This window comes from Sturnus vulgaris, chromosome 3 (assembly GCF_052056855.1).
Source record: "Sturnus vulgaris isolate bStuVul1 chromosome 3, bStuVul1.hap1, whole genome shotgun sequence".
NCBI lineage: Eukaryota > Metazoa > Chordata > Aves > Passeriformes > Sturnidae > Sturnus > Sturnus vulgaris.
In genome coordinates this window covers 99,473,348-99,487,140 of record NC_142245.1, presented here as the reverse complement: position 1 = coordinate 99,487,140, position 13,793 = coordinate 99,473,348, and the positions used below count along the sequence as shown (strand labels likewise).

The 13,793-nt window shown below is 38.4% G+C and overlaps 1 long non-coding RNA gene across 2 annotated transcripts in view; it reads left to right on the top strand.

Moving 5' to 3' along the window:
• The window catches only part of LOC106865131 (uncharacterized), a 224,275-nt gene that overhangs the window by 152,266 nt on the left and 58,216 nt on the right, over nt 1–13,793 (top strand). Inside the window, exon 11 of one of the 2 annotated variants that reach the window (XR_015802729.1) lies at nt 7,141–13,134. The exons of the other annotated variant lie outside the window; for it this stretch is intronic. This is a non-coding gene — a long non-coding RNA (uncharacterized LOC106865131). Of the gene's footprint in view, nt 1–7,140; nt 13,135–13,793 lie in introns of those variants that run through there. 2 annotated transcript variants of the gene reach the window in all.

The following is a 13,793-nucleotide window of genomic DNA, read 5'->3' as shown; positions in this document are numbered from 1 at the left end:
TATAAGAAGAAGCAAAAATCCCTCTAATTTCCAGAGCTTGCTCCACAACTTTGTAGACTTTGTATATTCCAGTCACAGTTTCTATCTGTGCAAAATTTGGAATAAATGTATTGAAGTCAACAAAGCTGTTTTAGTTTAACATAATTTAATAATAGACTGTCCTCAAACTTCATCATCCTAGCACTCATTAGACATTCTTGTTTTGTTCATACTAGGACTCATCATAAAGAAATTGATTTCTCTCTGTTCACTCATCCAATTTATTGCAGGAGAACTCCATGTTCATTTGCCCATTACACAGTGTTTTCTGGGGTGAGAAAGAAACAAGCCAAAAGAAATCAGCAGAAGAAGTAGTTATCATGTTGGATGAGGCTCTGCTCACATTTATTTTTGGTATAAATGCAGAACAGCTCCACTTCTCCAAGAGAAATTTATTTGCATTTGGTGGGTGAGATTAACTCCAGATTAATACTCTGAGCCCCCAAATTCACCCTTTCTACCCCTATTTGCTGCTCTGAGTTATAAAAGAGAATTCTTAAGATGATGTTGCATGTATTTTATGATTTCCATTACTTCTGTAGTTCCTCCTCCTCCTTCTTTGCAAGTTGTGTTCCCCAGGTTGGGCAGCCAAATAATGTGTCCTTCATGGCTGTTAAAATTGCATTATAAATAGGCTGGGAAGAAATATTGTTGGAAAAAAAGCCATTGGCACTGTCCCTTTTCCTCTCCCGAGTGGTAAACTGTTGATGACCACAACACAATTGGTCTCTGTGGTCCGGAGAGCATGACACGTCGTTGTTCCTCTGTCTGGGTCCCTGAAAGGATTACATAAAGCATGAGCATTTCAGTCAGGGTGCCACCATCAGTGTGCTGAACGTTGTAGAATGACAGTGACAGAAAATGGGAGCCCTCTTCTCGTGCATTGCTCCGTGCTGCAAACAGAATGGCATTCTTGGTGCAGCCAAAGTGAAAACTTCTGTATGGTTGGCTCAGTTATGAATCTGCAGTGAGGAGTGTTTTAGATGGTAAATCTGTAAAATGTGAATTGCATTGAGATTTGACATGACAGTAGACTAAGTGATCCAGCAGTAGTTTTGTTTTCCTTCTATGTCACGCATTATCTTCCTGTTCAGCTGCCCCACATGAAATATTCCCAACCTCATCTTCAGGGCCTTACAGATGTTGCCTATACTGCCAGGTCACCTTCCTGTACTAGTTTAGCAGCTTCATATCTGTCCCCTGCCTACACCTTTATGCTTTCTCCTATGTGTTTTCTATCCCTGTTACAATTTTTCCCCAGAAAACCCTGCTCTTGTGTGTCAGCAATTCTTTGCTCATCTACCATACCTTTTGTGCCATCCTCATCTATATCATTAGGGCTTAGAGTAATAAAATAGTTTATTTTGGCTTGTCATGGGTGCTATATATTTATACATGTTGGGTGGGCTAAGATCGGTACTATTCTTGTACCACTGTGTTTTTGAAAGTTGTGTACAGGATCCCTGCAGACCATAATAAAAAAACTCTGAATATGTCTTAATATCAATGATATGAGGACAGGGCCTGAGACCAGTACTTTGTGGCATGCCTATCTGCAGCTAGACTAATTACAGCAGTCCTTTGCAGCTAAACATGTAGATATTGTGGATAAAGTGTTCATTCATTTGTGTGATGCTGGGAGAAATATCTGTTTGGAAATTCTGAATAACAGTTTTCATTAAATTAGTGTTGCAGAGACTTTCCCTTTTGAATGATGATTTGTCAGTGGCTTAGAACGAATCAAGTAAGAATTTAATACAAATACCAAACTGTTATTTAAAATGTGTCACAGCACTGGTAGGGGCGCCTCTGAGCTGGTGCTGAAGTCACCTTTCAAACTTATGGTGAATTCCCAAGCTCCATTTTGATTGGGTGGTTTGAAACATGGTCTCTTCTTTTGGCTTCCCTGGCAGTTTTCCAATAAACAGTCTGGCAGCCTGTTATGCTTTCACAGCTGTATTAGCCCCTTTGGCCTCCACACCAAACTCCTGACTAGTGTCAGCTCATCTTTGCTGAGAATGTTGGTCCTACTGGAAAAGTCAGTTTACAATTTATTCTTTGGGCATGTGACAGCTGATAGCAAACAGACAAACACTCTTTGCACTCTTTGCACACCAGTCACTTATTTTCTGAAGTAGCACAAGAAATAACACATGCACTCACGTACATGTAAGAATATGTGTGTATGCAAAAATGTGTATTTATGCACAAAACTGTGTATGTGTATACTCCTAAAATGAAGAATATATATGCTCCTTGCTTTTTCTTCCCTCTGTTTCCCTACTGCTTTCAGGAGCTGTCTATGTCCAAGCCTTCCTGTGGTGCACAGCTCTTCATGGGCTTGGTGTCATTTGGTTCCTACTTCCTTACTTGGCCCACTGCCCTCTCCATTTCTTTTTCTTGATTTCTTTCTTACTCAGCTTGCCCTTCCCAGCTTCTTAATCTGCGAGATTTTATCAAGGCAAAGTATGTGCTTCTGTAGGACTGTATCAATGCTTCATTTCATTCTTCTGCCTGTAGGAAAATTCCCAGGCTTTAGCTCTGGCAGTCAGTACAGACATTCTGCCTTTTCCTAGATTTGAGTCTTCTCAGTGCCCTGCCCTTGTGCCCAGACAATAACCCTTACAAGAGACTTTTTCAATGATAGATTTTTTTGGCCCCACTTCCCTGTTTATTAATACAAACTGTAATGAACCAAGGTATGGTGAAGACAGATGGACGTAAAAATACAAGTGATGCCTACACTGAAGCTAGGCTTTTGTACAGTGTGCAGACATGTCCTGAATGACTCCTTAGAGACAGATATTAAGCTTTTGGAAAAAAGACTGACCTAGGGGGAACTAAAAGGCCCAAACTAAATTAGTAACTCAGAAAAAACCTCTGAGTTTTGAGTATTGAGCTCTCAAGTTACTAAAATCCCCAAAGTCTTAAACAATGCAGCATAGGGATAGTTTTCATTTTCATGCAGTAAACAGCAGTTTCAGGAGTCACTTGGTTTCAAATGAGCTGTATTTGACAGAATAACTCAAACTGAAACCAGAGTGGACTGTTTGTGAATGCACTTGGGCTGAAACTGAAGAAAAACTTTCCATGAATTGCTATAAGTGGAAACCACTGTGTTAACCTAGATGGGTGCCCTACTTCCCAGCTGGACACCTGTCTGCTTACTCCCTATGGAGTGGTAGGGTAGGAGATGACCCCGAGTGAAGGGTTCAGATAAAACACTGGGAATGAGCTATCCTTCAAGCAAAAATCACTTTTTGCTCCTCTCCCCTGTCGGATGGAAGGCAGAGGAAGTATAAACAGCTCTGAGATGAGATTTTCTCATCTCTGCAAGGTGTACTTGGCATATCCTGTCCCCATCTTGCTGATGCTATTGGGTTGTTCAGCATGTGTGGGCAGCAAATTTCCATGCAAGCCATTGGCTTGACCTCACTTGGCAGACCTCACTTATATCTTCTCTGCCTACATTTCTAGGGGCTCCCTGGGAAATACCTTCTCAAGTATATTTCAGTATCATTTAATTTTTTCACATCTTCATTTTTTCAGAAAAAGTAGAAAGGCTACAAAGTGCTTCCCCCACCAGCTGATTTCTTGTAGTCTGTAGCCATTCCCCAATGCATAACCACTCTTGGATTAAAAAGTAAGAGTATTTTAACAATGTACAAAAGCCTCACACCATATTTATTGCCACGATGCTAAGGAAAATTGTATCTTGTACTGCAAGTTTATGGCAAAGCAAAGGATCTTTTTTCTAAACTTACGGTAATTTTTGATTTTTACATCACTTTCCAAAGTTGTAGAGTTACTAGATAGCTAGATATATCTTTAATATTTTCCCTTATTGGATTCTATTTTTTTCTGATTGAGAATTTAGCTATTTTGTTCATGAAAGGAGGAACTTCTAGATCTCACTAGAAATCACAAGAAGTGATTTCAGTATTAATTTTCATCTGAGCAGAGACCAGTGTATGTCAGTTGTTCTGATTTGTGCTAGTTGTTGCACACCAGCATCAGTGCTGACTGAATAAAATGGAAAAAAGCTCAAAGACTGAAGAGAGTGTTATATATGTGACTACTTTATTGCTGCCCCTCTTGCCCCATCAAATCCCATGAAATGTAGTTGAAATCAGATATCCAGCCTGTTGTTGGTCAGGCTTAACCCAGGCTCTGTTGGAGAAATTGTTTGAAATTTGTATGTATTTCCACACTACTGTCAGCAAAGTCACAAAAGGAAAATCTGGGACAAAATTAAAAAAAAAAAATAAATCAAAGAACAGTAGTTTCTGCACAACTGGACTCCGGTCACTTCACCATCTTTGTGACTCTTTGCTGAATGTGCAATAGTATGACTGTTTCTTTTGAACTAGGGAGCCCAGGACTAGATCCAGCACATCAGATATTTTTCACCAGTGCTGAGCAGAGAAGGATCATCTCTCTTGACCTGCTGGCAAAACTCTTCCTGATGCAGCCCAAGAAGTTGTTCACCTTCCTTACTGCAAGGGTGCAATTTTGTGTCCTCAGCAAGATGTTTTTCTGCCAATCTACTTACAGTTTGGTCAGCCCCCAGCATATCTTGGCACATGAGGGTGTTCTTCCCCAGCTGCAGTAATCAGTATTTACCTTTGTTAGAACATCATGACTTTTTTGTTGGCCCATTTCTCAAGCCTGTTGAGGTCCCTGTGGTTAGCAGCACAAATATCTGATTCATCAACCACTCCCATTGATTGCAAACTTACTGTGGGTGCTCTGTGACCCAATCATCCAGGTCCTTAGTGAAGCAATTAGACAGTACAGGTCCAGAAATCAAAACCATAATATTGCACTAACAGCTGATCTCCAGCTGGACTTGGTGCTGCTGATCAGGGCCCTTTGATCCCAGCAGTTCTGCCAGTTCTCAGTCCACCTCAGCGTCCATTTAATCTAGCCTGTGCTTGATCAGTTTGTCTCTTAGGCTGTTACAGGAGATAGTACTAAAAGCCAGGTTAAAATCGGGAGAAAGCCTCACTATAGTCAAGACTTTCAGGTCTGATTCTGCCAGGTGAGACCTTTTTTTTCCGAGTTACACTGCTGTTGAGGTTGTCCTGGACAAGTCACTAAGCCTCTTTCTGTGCCATGTTTTATATAGCTGGGTCTGAAGTTATATAGAAAGAAGGAAGGAATGATCTTGCATAGAAGGTATTTTAATACTGTCAAGTATGATCAGTTTACATAATAAGATTCAAAAGCAAGAGTTAGGCATGGACCATTTATATTAAATATTTGAAATATAAAAATAAAATAGAAGTGTTTATAAAACCAGGGTGGTTTGTTAAAGCTTTTGAAATTTAGTGAACTTACCATCCACAAATATTAAACATGTACAGTTTACCTTTAAGAGGAAAGGCTCTGCAGTGGGCATTTAGCTAGATTTGTACACCTACACACTGCAGATGGTTTAGTTTTATAAGAGATGAAACTGCATTTGGTGGAACTGATTAAATATAAAAACACCACCATCTGCCATTTATTCTAATATAAAATGGTTTGGGCAGATGCTGACATCTTTTGAGATGATTGATTCATCTCTGACAAGTGAAGATTCTCAGAGGGTTCCAGCTGCCCACTGCTCACACAATACCCGCTTACGAGAGCAAGCGCCAATCACCGCACTGTTGATTTGGATGTAGCAGGTGAACGAAGGGCACTTTAATAACCAGCAGCCTGGAATTCCTAACTACAGCAGTGGTGGTTTTTTCCTTCGTTTTTACTCCCCCCCTACACTTCTGGTGCACATTAAACTGGAGGATATTTTATGCACACAGTATACTGTATTGGAGCACAGCAATAACTGGAAGAGTGTCAATTTCTGGCACAAATAGCTCTTTCGTTTTTTAGAGTGGAAAACCATCAGATACACTCCACATATGCTATTCATTTTAAAATTATTTTTGTTAAGTGTCCATCAGGATTACATTTAAACTTCCTGGAATATTATTTATTGAGTATGACACCAAATGCTTTGTAATAACTTAAATAACAGATGTCTATCTTGTTTTATTTGATAACATTGTCACACTCTCTACTGGGGTACTTCCTTAGGGTGGTTTGTGTAGCATCATCTTTTTTATCGGTTTTGCTCAAACGTTTAGAACATGCACAATGAGTTATGGAAGAATTCTTAAAAAATTCTCAGGATCAGACTGTGACATTCATACCGACACTGAATAGCTGCTTGCACCAGCAGTAAATCCTACTGCAGACAGACTGTTTCTTATGAAATAAGGTCCTGACCCAAAGCTAGATTTGTGATAACTGCAGTGGATTTTGGTCCATCTCCAAGTGGGAGAAAGTGCAGCATAATTAGATTGTCATGCAATAAAGAAGCAGATCCAGTCAGTTCTAACACTGCAAGTATATAAACTGCAGGAGTTCTTCAGAATAGCTTAAAATAGGATGCTCTTTTTGTACATGTTAAAGTGTAATCTCTGACTGTGTCCCCCACTCAGAAGTAGCATGTTGAACAGCTTCTTCTCTATAAAATATTAGTTTAAAAAGGAAATTTATATGAAATGGCACAAAAATGTGACCGTTTAGTGTTGTGCTGGCACAGGACTGTATGGCATATATATGTAAATTTGGTCAGAGGGCTACTGAGTGATTGTACATTCATTTGAATGTATCTGGAGTAATTCCAGCGAAGTCTGGAATAAGCCTATTGTACAGGGAAGTAGTTGGTGTTACAATATGGGTAAAAAACAGTCTGTGGGGCATTTTTAAACTATTGAGAGAAGCTAAAAGTTATATAAAAAGTATGGATTCTTATTATTGGTAAAAAATCTATTCTGCTCACCTGTTACTGAAGGTAAGGCTATAGAGACTGTAACTTCATTGTTTAAAAAGGTAAGGGGTAAAATTAATTAGGCAGATTCTTATTTGGCATAATTTGGGGTTTGAAGTCAATGAATAATAAGCTAATCTTATTTTTTATTGGTAATACACCTAGGGCAGAGGATTGAGAAATTTTTTTTTTTACAGTGCTTTTTATATTAACACCTCTTTTACTTATGATGTTTCCTTCATTCAGATATTCCTATTTACCTCAGCCCCCTTTTTCTCCAGGTGCTTTTTCTGTAGGAAGAGACAATACAAGATTTTGCCTCAGAACAATCTTATTGGCCCTTCCTGGATGCTGGTTTGTAGGAAGCACTGATGAATGCTCCCTGCTGTGAGAGGAGGTCTCTCCCATCAAAGAGAGTGACTGTGCTATTTCATCTCATGATCTGGGAAGCTGGATGCTGGGAATTGCCTCTGCAGTTGGGTTAACTGTTGGGAAAGAGCAATGTTTATGTTAAACTCAAAAAGTAGCACCTTAATTTGAATGTTCCAAAACTTTGTTTTCAAACAATGAAAAAGAATCTAGAAGTGTGTTTTGTAAGTCAAAATAAAAATCAGAATCCTAATGAATAATGAAAATAGAATTACTTAATATATGGAATGTATATCTGACTTCAGGGAAAATACTTTTTTCCTCCCAATTTGACTCCTGTTTCTTCTGATATAGAAACATTATACAAACCTAAAGTGTCTAATTCAAGAAACAGGCACCAGAACTTTTATAATGCAAATGATCTGACTGTTCTATAGTGTCTTTCTTCCAAAAGGGTCCCAAAGTGCTATACAAATTACATGTGGCCACATGAATTAGTTCCCACACCACTGAATTACAGGCAGCTCTGGGGAGCAAAACATCTTCTTACCAGTACAGAGAGGCATTACTCAATATTTTGTAGTAGCAAGCAGAAAATACAAAGGAGGCAAAACAACAAAATAGGAAAAGATGAAGCAGAAATTGAAATTAAAATTCAAAGAGGACTGAGGAAAAGGATAAAATCAGCTCCATGTTTTCCTTTGATGATGTCTTCAGAGCTGGTGATGCATATTGTTATTGATAACTATACCTGACTTTCACAATATGTGTCGAGATCCTGGTTCCCAGGACGTGGTCAAGGGTATCTGGGCACTGCTTCTTGTTTCTGGCTCATAGAGGGTTTCTCTCTGCAGCCCTTCCACCAGTGTGTCTGATGTTCTACAAAGAGGCCTCCTAGTATAAGGGTTCTGGGCTACCTATACCTTGGACAGATGTGATTATTTCAGAGAATGCTCTGTTTTCCTGAAACAAGGGGTGAGTTTGGCTTCTTGTGCCACCTGCTCCACTCCCAACCACACGTTGTCAAGGATTGACTCGTGGAGCTGGAGCCTGGCTCGAGCTTCACTGCTGCCATTAGCAGGGGCAATCCTGGCTGCCACTGCTTCAGCCAGAGTCCCTCCAGAGGAGGAGAGACCATAAAAAAGGATGGTGAGAGAAAAAGAAATGAGCTTTCCCACAAAAACAGTTCAGCAAAAATCAATTGTCCTCCAGAATCCTTTGTTTTTCTATTTCTTTAAACAAAATGTTTAGCATTTTTTGTAGAAGTTTAGAAACGCATACCTTTTCTTTTCCTCAGGCTATTAGCATTGAAATGTGAAACATGAAAAATCCCTTGATCTGTCTGATTTTTCATCAGCTGAATTCTTTTTTTGACAACGTTAAAATTTGGCATGCATCTGAGTTTTAAGACAAGGGTTTTCTTTTAATAACACTGAAGTATTGTCATTACAACTGCTGTTTCCCACCTAAATTCTGTTAACTGTTATGTTGAAAAGAGGTTTGGTGGTTGTGGGTTCTTTTTTTCTTTCTTTCTTTTTTTTTTTATTGGATAGCTTGCAATTCACTCTTGTAAGACATTATGTTGGGCTAATCATTTCCAGAGTCTGCCTGAATGCAGTGATGGTGACAGTGCTGTTACTCTGTACATAATGGTTCCTTCATTTGTGGGAGACATGCTTGGTAATTAAAAAAGTCTGTAAACAAAAGCTGAGGTGCAGCTTCTCAGCAGAGTGATGTGGAGTGACATTGCAGTAGATGATTAGTCTTCTTGGGAGCAAAATCAATGAAAGCAGCAGTTAGTCAGATGTCTTCTGACATAATTTTTCCTGTGTGCAGGTGAAGTATTTAACAGTAATCTTGTTGTTATTTTCTACTGGCTCTAACATCAAAATTTGCAAAAATATCTAAAGGATTTAAGTGTGCTCCTGTGAGTGAAACAGTTACATGGGATTTAGATAGGTGGGAAAAATAGAAAGGGACCGAAACCTCATAATTTTCTCACCAGAAACTCTCATTGAAACTTCCTAGGTTTCTTTTGTTGCTACTGACTCCTTCCTTCTCTCACATGCTGCTTATCTGGGTGAAGAATCATGGCTGGAATTTATAAATGCTTCTCTGTTGTGCAAAGGAACTTTGATAGCATGAAATGAATAACAGGTAATGTAATAAGAAAAAAGTATCTGGCTACAGCTTTGGAAATGTAAATTCTTTTATCAGTCCCCCTGCTAATTGGAATTTCTGTTTGTTGTTTCACATTTAGTGGATTTCATTATAGTTTCCTTGGTAATTAGATATTTTAACTATAAATGAAAAATACCAGACCAAAAAACCCAAAGCAAAACAACAAAACCTAACCCCAAACTATCAACAAAAAAACCTTCATTAAGATGCAGTCAAAGTTGTATATAGATATGACTTTAATTAAAATACTGCTAGAATGTACTGTTAAGGAAAACAAAGGAAACAAATGATCCACAAAAAATTGAAACAGGGAGAAAGAAGGACCCTATCCAGTCCTTCCCAGTCACTGCAAAGGCACTTGCCATCTGCACTGTGTTTGGGAGGAGTCCTCATCTGAGTGAGAGCTTGAACTGGTGGCAGGTCCAGGAGGTATTTGCTTTTCTTGCTCAGTCTCCTGGTGGTGCCTCTTTTGGACTGCCTTCCTTCCATTTTGTATTCAGCTCCAGCAGCAGCCAGCTCCCAGACTGATGGGGGCTACCAAATACTCCCTGCCTTGTTTGGATACAATAGAGGAGGTGTCAGAAGAGGATTTTTGCATCATTTGTCATATGTCCATGTGGAAAAGTCTTCCCCAAAATGTTCCAGGCAAGTGGAGAAACAACTTTGTAGACCTGAGGAGTTTTTAAAATGGAAGGTCTTGTAATTTTTTCATGGATTTTTAAAAATATGCATGATAGTAAAGGTATGATGGAAGGTTTTTTTTTTTTTTTTAGTGTTTTCCTCTGTATAATTCCTTAAGGGAAAAATGAGTATGATGCATTGCACTCCTGTGCCCATAGCCCAGAGGTGGTCACACCCTGCCCCTTACACTTTTATTGATACTGCAGAGCTAAGTGCTATCAAAAAATGTTATTTTAGAAGGCAAATGAGGCTTTCTGCATTTACAGCTTCATATTTAGAGGTGGGCTCAGACATGGAGGAAGGAAAATTATTTCACAAAATGTTCATTCTTTCTGAGGCTGCTTTCTGTCTTATTAGCCCAAGGAAAGGAAACCCAAGGAGAAAGTATCATAGACAGATTTGGATCCAAACTTTTGACCTCTGCTCTGTAAGTGAGGCCTGCCAGACAGAGGCAGTAGTGTCTGAAACATTCTGAGGTCTAGTTGCCAATATATGAAAGCAGTTTGTCTTTAGACAGGTGGAAAAAACCATAGTTTTGAAATCTCTCATTTACTTCTTTGTTCTGTGGCAACTCCCTCATTTATTAAGTTTTATTTTTTGAGATTAGGTTGCTTTGTACTGACAACATTAGATAAATATGAAATGTACCAAAATCCAAGTGAATAAAAAGGAATGACATTTTCTTTCAGCTGAAGGTCAAGAACACCGAGTGCATTGCCATGCTCCCAGAATTGCCTTCTTAATTTCTAGTGTCTCTCTGCAACTTAACCTCCTCCCTTTTTTATCACCCTTTCTATTAGTTTAGTAATATGCTGTCATCCTGATTTTTCTTAATTTCGCTTGTGATATTACTTCTCCTTTTCCTTCTCCTATGGGAACAGATTTCTTCTGCCATATGCCCATTTAAACCTGATTGTAGTGTCTGAACATCTTGTGTGCTTAGCCACAGCATCCCTTGGGGTTCAATTGAGGCAGAGTATGTATGTGACCTTTAAAGCCATGTCAATGTGAGACTCTCTCAGCACATGGGTCTTTAAAGCCTGGATGTCTATGCTTTATACTAACAAATTTGACCAGCATGCCTTTTTATGAGGATATCATCATTTTGGGCAAATTCCAGGTTCCATATTTTAAATCAGCATGTAGAGCATTTTTAAAATCTCAATTTCCCAAAGGTCAAGTTCCAGTAGATTAAAAATGAAAAAAAATCAAAGCAGTTGTTATTTTACTTATTTATTCCAGCAAATTTGTAGTAGCAACTACTTGAACATGACTAATTGGCAATTTGTAAAGTGGACTGTTCTCAGTAGCAAAGTTTTAAGTAAATCAATGCTGTATCTGTTTCCTTATTATGACAATTCTTAAAAAGTGTTACAAGGTTATAATGGGAAACAGTGAGAAGTCCCTGCATTTCTGGGGATAATAGATGTTGTATTTGTAGCCTTAGTAGTTTTTATTTTCACACTTTTTTTGCATACACCAGAAATAGGAGTATGCTGGGTAAACAGTGAGCTGCCCTAATTGTCCTGCCATAATAATGCTTTACTGTGCTGAAGTCTCATGCACTCTCTTCAGTTTAATGAAACCTGTTTTGCAAACATCCTTAGTTTGGATCTTGTGTCATGCCATAGCATGATTGCTGAGCTGTGCCTTCCCAGATAGTCTCTGAAAGCTCAGCACATAAATTGTCCAAATTTCAGTGCATTGCTAATATAGAAGTTCTTAAATATAAAACTCATGTGTGTTACCAATACATATAAACTAAAATATTAGATCACTTGCCTTATGAGGCAACAATGTCTGGAGTCTTAAGGGTATTTTATTATGCAGCTGACTGGAGAGACTGAGAGAAAGCAATGATTGATTTGCACTCTGAAATAGAAAAAAATTGTTACATTTCAATTAAAATTGACAGTATGTTCTAGTAACATAAGCATAGCATACATTGTACATGTATTGAAATTAACCCTACATTACATAAGTACGTAACACAGGAAATTTAGTACTAAAATGAAACATTTTAGGCTATGAAAATACATAATTATGACATCCATCCAAAGGATATTAACTTTGCTCAATAGTGCTATATGTCATGCAGTTGGATTTTGACTGTTAAGCATTTTAATTCACCAATTAAAGCTAGGCATTTCAATATTCATCTCCCAGATTAGCTTGGCTAGTTGCTTTATAAAATATAGGTACGTGACCATTTTGTTACTTTCTAATCCTTTGTTAAATGAGAATTCCTTATCTGAAAGCTCTCAGCTTTGAAATATTTCTAAATATAGAATTGGTCTCAAATCTAAGTTTCATAGAGTTGAATGTTTTCTGCTGAAAAAAATGTAATAAAGGAGAAATGAATAGCATTTAAACAGAAGACAAAACCAGCAGCCAGAATTGGCAAATATTGTAAGCTGGTTTTAGTCCTCTCCTTGTTTTAACTCAATAGTGAGGATCTGGGAAGAGTAGTAGCCTTTGTGGTGCAGATTACGAACAAAATTAAATGCTAGGGGACTTGTCACTAATGTTCCTAAATCAGCAATCTTTTCAATGCTAATCACTTTCTGAATCTGATTATAGCATATTTCTGTCCAATGAAGAACTCTATTGATTTTTCTCTTTGGAAGCAATTTTTTGGGGGGATTCTGAAGTGAAGGAGCTTGAACAGTGAGTAGATATTTTGGGAGGGGTAGGTTTTGTAGACTCATAATGTGTGACAGCCAAGCTTATGTGTGGACAGTCTGCCCTGTCGAGCTGATGTTAAACTCAGAATTCCTGGAAACACCATGAAGTTGGAATAAAAGTGCCACCTTCTTTGCAAACACTTATTTATTTTGGTCTCCTACAAAATCTTTGAGCTGCATTTTTTTCATTTGCATGTTCATTCATAATGAATAATACTTCTTATTGCCTTGAAAACAAAGGGCATCAAAGTTTGCATTTTCACAGAGAACAACTAATGGGAAAGACAAACACCTCTTAGTTTAAGAGAATATCCAGACACCAGCTCACCAGTGTACAATTGCAGGTGATGTATAGGTGTGTGTAGGGGTGAGGGGTGGGTGTCTCATGTCATTTGTGCAACAGGGTTGCTATGGAGGGGACCCCCAGAGTGAGTGGCTCTTTTCCTTCTTGCCTTATTGGCAGAACCTCAGGGGGATTCCTGGGGGAAACAAAAACTGCTTCTGAGTGGGCAAGGATCTCACCCCTGCATTTAAGTGATAACACAACTGAGTGACTGCATCTGCATCAGAGGGCAGTATGCTTATGTTGTTAATACTAGCTCAGAGCTACGTTTTGAATTTACTTGCTGTCTATATGATGAGTTACTCAAGTTTTTTTTTCTTCAGTGATATTATCATATTTTTATTTGATAGCAAATCAAAAGTATGCTGCCTTTTAATTAATATTATATTCTCCTACACATAATTTTCTGGTGTAAAGAAAGGCAATCTAGAAATTCAAGGGCCAGAGCGAAAGATGGTATCTTGTAGCTTGAGTTAATCTAAAAAAAACCAAGGAAATAGATTTTTAGAGAAGAGAACAGTATGAGTCTGACCTGAACTGGATCAGGCCCAATATCCTTCTGAGGAAGGAATAAAGGGCTTGAACCTTCACCCACTGAGGGCAATTACAAACCTGCAGCTTATTATAATAGCTGTGTATGATAGGGACATAATAAATTTAAAGTCTGAGATAATCA